Below are 6,720 nucleotides of genomic sequence, written 5' to 3' on the forward strand. Positions count from 1 at the left end.
TGCGGTTCCAGTCCAATTAACCTCAGTGATAAGCCCTCCTTTGCAGTAAGGTATTCCCAGATTCAAATGGTGATGTTTTACTTACTCTTGAGTATGAACAGCACTGCGAGGTGCAAGCCAGACAACAAGATCTAATAATCTAATATTCAAAGCACCCCTTCTACAGGGAGATGTTCACCACACTCTTAGAACGAAATTGTGAAGCCATCACAACACAGCATCAGCAAAAGCCACAGAACACCATAACATAACTTAACAGTGTCAAGTATGTCAACAATAACAGTGTCATTTATGCAAACATTCCAGACTTTGTTCTGTAAAGCGTTAGCTGGCCTCTTAGTACACCCACCTGCCAGTGGCCACAGAAAAACATAGCTGTGACATAAATCATTTAATTTCTTCCTTAAAAAGTAAATAAATCCCCTTTGTCTCGGTGGGATTCTTCCATTCACTTGTTCTTACCTGAAACATCATTTTATCTGCATAGGATTTGACTCAACTCTTTCAGCAGATCAGATGTGTCCTCCTTGAAAGCCTGCTCATGAGTGCACAAATTAAGACATCACATGCACAAACCTTTGAGGCAGAACCAAATAAAAGACCCTCCATGCACAAGTTTCAGTGGTCAACTATACATAAGTCACTTCCAGAACACATTACACCTGAAATCAAGCCTTAAACCCATACTTCACTTTCCAATATCTATAGTACAAGAAAGCACAGGAGTCTGCTCTACAGAACTCTAGAGAATTATATCAGGATCATTCAGGAGACCAGAAGAGAACCAAGGACTTATAAAAACATCAGAGACAAAAAGGTAAATAGTGACAGTGAAGGGTCTCAGTCACGCAGATGTTTCAAACACGTGCCTAATTTTAAAGCACTGAGTTTGATGGCGGTAGATATTACAGCAGGCACCAACCCAAAACAGTTAAGAAGGAAAGTCTAGTAGACCAAAAGGCAGAAAAAACAGCATGAAAAACATTTTGCCTGTGCTCTGTTGTCTTTGTCATCGGCTCTAAAGAGGACCCAGCAAGCAAGTTCATTTCAGACCTCAAACACAACACGTGGGCAATTTTACTGCTCAACAAAAAGCACATTAGACATTTATGACCTCATTCTATTAAATTCTCCTACTTATGATGATCACTATTGGGCATGCAAGCATGCGAGTTTAATACAAAAACCTATATATATTTATACATTAACAAGACTGAAAGCTCACCTGCATGGCAGGTGTTGCTGTGGGCACACACTTTGGTTATGGATTAACTAACTGCTATCAAAAAAAAAAAACAACTGTGTTCTATCTACCAAATCTGAAGTAAGAAGGGCAGGTGCTCTCCTGCTGATCTAGCGGAGGGCTCTGATAGAATTACAACAGGAAAGAATAGCTTTGCTTTCTTTGTGAAATTCGATTAGAGGAGGAGAGAGGTAACACCCTACACAACACAGTGAAGCTTAAAGGGCAATCTGCTCCTCTTGCAGCCCTTCCCACTGGCTACTTTGATCTAAGTTTTATTGTCCAGGCTCAACACCTTTACCTTTGGTTACACAGAGAAGTTCTTTAGAGTCATTTTTCTGCAGCAAGTAATTGCTCAAGTCTTTTTAGACAAACTACCAATTATCCAGGATACAGGAAACTAAACACTCATAGTTTTGGTGAAATGTAAGATTTTTCTCACTGGCATTAAATAGGTGAGGGAAGCCACATTAGAGACCTAAGCTTTACTTTCTAGGGTCATTACTTAATAAAAAGAGTACTGGCAACAGCTCAGCTCACTGTGCATGGAAGCAATTCATTCCTAAATGCAAGAAGGAGACATAACATCATAAAATAACACAGGTTAGACTGGCTTCCCAGCAAACCTCAGTAAGATGCTCACTGCACGAGACCATTGTTGTACTACCACCACTCAGTCCGATGCTATAGCGTTACAGTTCTACATCACACTAAAAGCCATAGTTCTGCTCTGGATGCATCCAGAACCCACTCTGAATTTGCCAAAAGCCTGCAAAACAGTCCTAGCTTTAAGACTAGAATGGGCTTATGTGCTTACCTAATCTGATAACAGATGTAACACAATCCTTACTATTGGACTTTAATTTCTGCATCCAGCTCAGCAACCCACAGTCACATGAGAGATTATATTTCATGCTACAGACACTCATCCACACTACATAATAGACTTTGGTGTAAAAATAGAGCATGTTTTTAACATCAACTTCCATCCTCTCAAAGGCTGATGGCCCTTCATAAAATGATGCAGGACAACTGAACATAGCTTTCAAAATTAGTTAAGCTGCTGCAGGCAGCTCTGAGAATGCAGATGATTCATTGTTATCTCAAAGAGCAAAACACAGCAGCACAAAGAGAAAAGCACTAAGGAAAATCTCAGCATTCCTGGATCAAGTGCCATGTTTGACAGCAGGGAGAGCAGAAGCTGTCAGATGAAGGTTGTTCTGGATGGTCATCTTGTTTGTTGTCCTTTTGTACACATGCAGTAACACCTTGGATACTATAAATCTTGTAGCTTAGTTACACTTACTGAAATTCCAGCACACTGGTCAGCCTCAGATCATCTCTATTTACATTACATTTGTCAGGTAGCAGAGCAGTGATAGTTCACCTTTTTTTGTGGAAAGATGGGAAATAAAGATAGAAGTTGAGAAGTTCCTGGATTTTTTTTGCAGTTTTAATACAACAGAAGCAGAAGTTAAATACAAAAATAGGCAGTAGCAAAACTGCAAACCAACTGACTGGAAACATCATCATCATCTACACCTGAAGTTCACAGCTGTTGCAATGAAAGAAGGCAGCATTGTCTGTTAGTGAGAGCAGCCAGCAGGAACTCCAGGTTTTAATCTGAACTCTCCCACGGATTTCAAGCTCAGCTATGGGCAGATCACCAAATATCTCAGCTGATCATCTGTAAAATAAGGATAGTCACATTTTCCTATTCCAACAGGATGTTTTCAGTAAAGTACTCGAGAGGCACTCAAATAATGCAGTGATGAGGGCCATGAAAGGATCCTTGCAGAACAAAGACAACACCTGCTCCACTGGCCTAATGGAAAAAAGATGACCAAGGCTGTTACAAGCTGCAGTCATCTTCAACTTAAAATCTGAAGTTCAGCAAAAAAAAAAACTACTGTGGAAAATGTAGGAGTGAATACAAAAACGATTGCAAATAAGCTACATAAATACAAATAAAAAACTGAACAGATGCTTAGGTTTATTTAGTAAATAACATGGGTGATTCTTAGCAAAAGAATCATCCTGCTACCTTTGGAAAACAAAGGTAATACCCCTACAGTTTTTCCTACTGAATGACAACCATTTTAGTCCACTATGACACTTTAAAAACATACACGCTTAGTGTTCCTTATGACTTTGTCCCATATGCAGTCATGAAATTGTCCTCACATGCTTTCCAAGTGATATCTACAGGTGGGTCCCCAGCTGCACCCATCCCAATGCACCTACTGTTTGCAGCATGCCATCTTAGCCTCAAGCTGAACATTTTCTCACTCCTTATACTGTGAAAACAGTAGTGCTATGAACACAGAAAGAGATCTAAGCATAGCATGAAACGTGAGGCTCGTGATTAACGAAGTCTGAAGATTTGGCACTCATTCCTGGCCTAGCAACAGATTTCCCTCTACCAGCTCTGTAATTTAAATACACCACAATATATTTTATCTTCATAACCCTGATGATCATGACTCTGGATGATGCAAAAAAGCCCAGCACGCAGTTCAGAAACACAGTCTATGAACAGAGTAATGATGCTGAGCACAATAATGTCTCCGAACCACCACCACTTCTGCCAACTGGAGTGCTCAATTCTCACTAAAAAGCTTTCAATCCTCAGTCACCTTGGATACAGTAAATCATCATACAAATTATTATTAATATAACTCCCAACAACACAGTTTTATTTGCTACAGCATTTTTTAGCTGCTTCACTCTAACAATCACACAGAACTTCGCCCCTGGTAATTTTTAGACTCATTCAGCAAACCAAGTTTGACAGAAGAGCTAAACGCGCCAAAAAAATTCTCATGCATTTTGTGACAACTGGTCACAAGTAGAGCAGAGTGCCCATATTAAGGCACTCTCCTTAATGCCTCCTCACCACAAAAGAGATATGCCTTCTGTGCTTGCCTTGCCAGTGTGCAAACTAACTGGTAGAAGGGCAGCACATTACTCCTCATGCTCAAAGAGGTGGGATATGTAGAAATGAGATTAAAGGGAACCAGGTGGGGAGAGCTGCATTTGCAATGAGGATGCAGCAGGGCACCTGGGGGAATTTAGGCTGATTATCAGAGCCATAAAACAGACAACTAAGTTTCACCTTCCTGCTCAACTAAAGGAGGCTGAGGGTGGATACCCCTTCTTGTAAAAACCTTCTTTACTGTACGCATTTGTAAGGCATTAGCTAGAAACAACAGCACACACTCTAACAACAATAGCTGAGTTTATTAGAGCAATGGGAATTCTTTCCAGTGAAATCAGAGAGAGGTGGGTGGGATGGGATCTCAGGGACCAGCAGATGTGTCATCATCAGGGGCAGGTTCGCAAACATACAGACAAAGATGGAGCAGGTGATCAACAAACCCTTTCCTAAAAGGGCCTCAAACAAAGGGAATCTGTGACCTCCCATATTACATACCTACACTCAGCAGCAGCTCTTCACAGCTAGAAACTCTTTCTGATGAAATCTGAGCTACGATCTGTCCTACCATCAGCACAAAGAGATTACACAACATAAACAGATAACCCCTCTCAAGTCATTCATAGTTTCTCAAACAGCAAATATGTCTGCCTGTTTCCTCTTTGCCTGAACAAATCACCTCCTTCAAAGTCTTCCCAACTCAGTTCCCAAATCCCTTATGACCTCTGTTATCAGCCTGTAACAAATGCCTGCCCCAAACTGATTATTTTAAAATGTGGGGCCCAACACTGGAATGCGATTCCAAAACCCAAATTCCAAAGCAAGTTACAGCAAATACTTTTCATTTAATCATCCAGATTCCTAAGTCTAAGACTTGTCCTCTAATACCACTTATTTTCCCTTGATGTTTCTTTGTGTTTTTGTGCTGTTTGGTTTTTTTGTTTTGTTTTTAACTGTAATAGTTTGTCTAACTACATTTTCCACCCACAATTTTGGCTATTTCCTACAGGTTATCAAGGTCATTTGGAAACATCCCATGTGGTGCTTAAAGCTGAAACTGAAACCAAATCTCTTCCCTCCCCCACTCCAAATTATTTCTACTCAAAGTTCACATAATAAACATCTCCAAACGTTTGAAAGACTGCAGATTAAGTCCAAACCATTCGATCTCCCTTCAGACAGGAGGCCTCTATTTAAAGGAAACTCTAGGGAAAGCAGAAGTCATCAATACGCCTACATAAAAAGCACACGCAGACACCTATATTTTTTTCCTTTCCAATAAAAAGCCAAGACAGATGGAAAACTGAAATGACTTCATCTAACTAAAAGAACATTAAGCAATAGCAGAAGTCATGGTAACACTACATACAGATGCTACTGCTCATGGTACAAAGACAAGTGAAAGCAAGATTTAAGACACTTTTATATTTCACAGTTTACTAATCAATAGTACCCATCAGTGCAACATGGAAAGGTCAAGAAAGCAAGCCTTGTATACTCTACTCACATAATTCCTTGAAATCCAGCAGGGTATTTCTTCTTCTTTCTGCCCGGTTACTGGTTACACTGGCTGTCTCACCTGCAGTTTTTAAGCTTTCTTCATACATAAGCATGCTATTGAAACTGATTGTTGTTTCCATGCTTTTACCAAAACAGAAAACATTTAAACTCTCTCTTCTCTCTTCCATCACCCTTAAGTCCTTAAATAGTACAAATTCATAGCAGGTGAGGAATAAAAAAAACACCTGAGCAATCTCCAATCAGCCAACAGGTTGCTGATTAAAGCCTCCCTCCGCAGCTAGCAAAAATCTGTGTCTGATTAACAAGGCAAGGTCACCTGTTGTTCTCATTGTTTTCTACATGCTTCACCAAAGCATTTACCAAAGAAAGCAGCAAACTGAAGAAAGCTTTAGCTTGACCCAGGACTGGTCTTGTCTTGTTCTTAAACAACATAACTTGTTTCAAAAAAAAATAATAATAATAATAATAATGTTATGGACTCTGATGCATTTTGTACAAGATCTGTCCCAGCTGAAGAAAGAAGGGGACAGGCTGTTTAGCAGTGATAGGAAAAGGCAAAATGGTTACAACCTAAAAGATGGGAGATTTAGGTTGGATATAAGGAAACAGGTTTTTTTATGATAAGGCACAGGTTGCTCAGAGAGGTAATGGATGCCCAGCCCACGGGGGTATTCAAGGTCAGGTTGGATAGGATTCTGAGCATCTGATGTAGCTGTACGTGTCCCTGTTCGCTGCAGAGGAGTTGGACCAAATGGCCTTTCAGGGTCCCTTCCAACTCAAATGATTCTATGAAGTGCTATGAAAACACATATTGCACCAACCCTGTCAGGGGGAACAAGGAAGGAAAAATCAGTTTGCAGATGCATCAAAGACTAAAATGCAAATGGAAACCATGCTGCCCAACATCCTGACTTAGTTCCAAGGAAGATTCACCTTAAAAGTTAACATCATCTGTAGATACTTATGCTTAAAGCATCTCTAGAAAAAGAGAATTCCATAGCTATGGGACATGGAAAGAAAA

General features: G+C 40.1%; 1 protein-coding gene across 1 annotated transcript in view; it reads right to left on the minus strand.

The window, feature by feature from the left end:
• Window positions 1–6,624, minus strand: part of SMIM38 (small integral membrane protein 38) — a 44,131-nt gene extending 37,507 nt beyond the window's left edge. Inside the window, exon 1 of the mRNA XM_032444879.1 lies at window positions 5,686–6,624. The gene's annotated coding sequence lies outside the window, so the exon portion shown is untranslated. The remainder of the gene's footprint in view (window positions 1–5,685) is intronic.
• Window positions 6,625–6,720: the final 96 nt, after the last annotated feature.

This window comes from Coturnix japonica, chromosome 5, assembly GCF_001577835.2.
Source record: "Coturnix japonica isolate 7356 chromosome 5, Coturnix japonica 2.1, whole genome shotgun sequence".
NCBI classification, from domain to species: domain Eukaryota; kingdom Metazoa; phylum Chordata; class Aves; order Galliformes; family Phasianidae; genus Coturnix; species Coturnix japonica.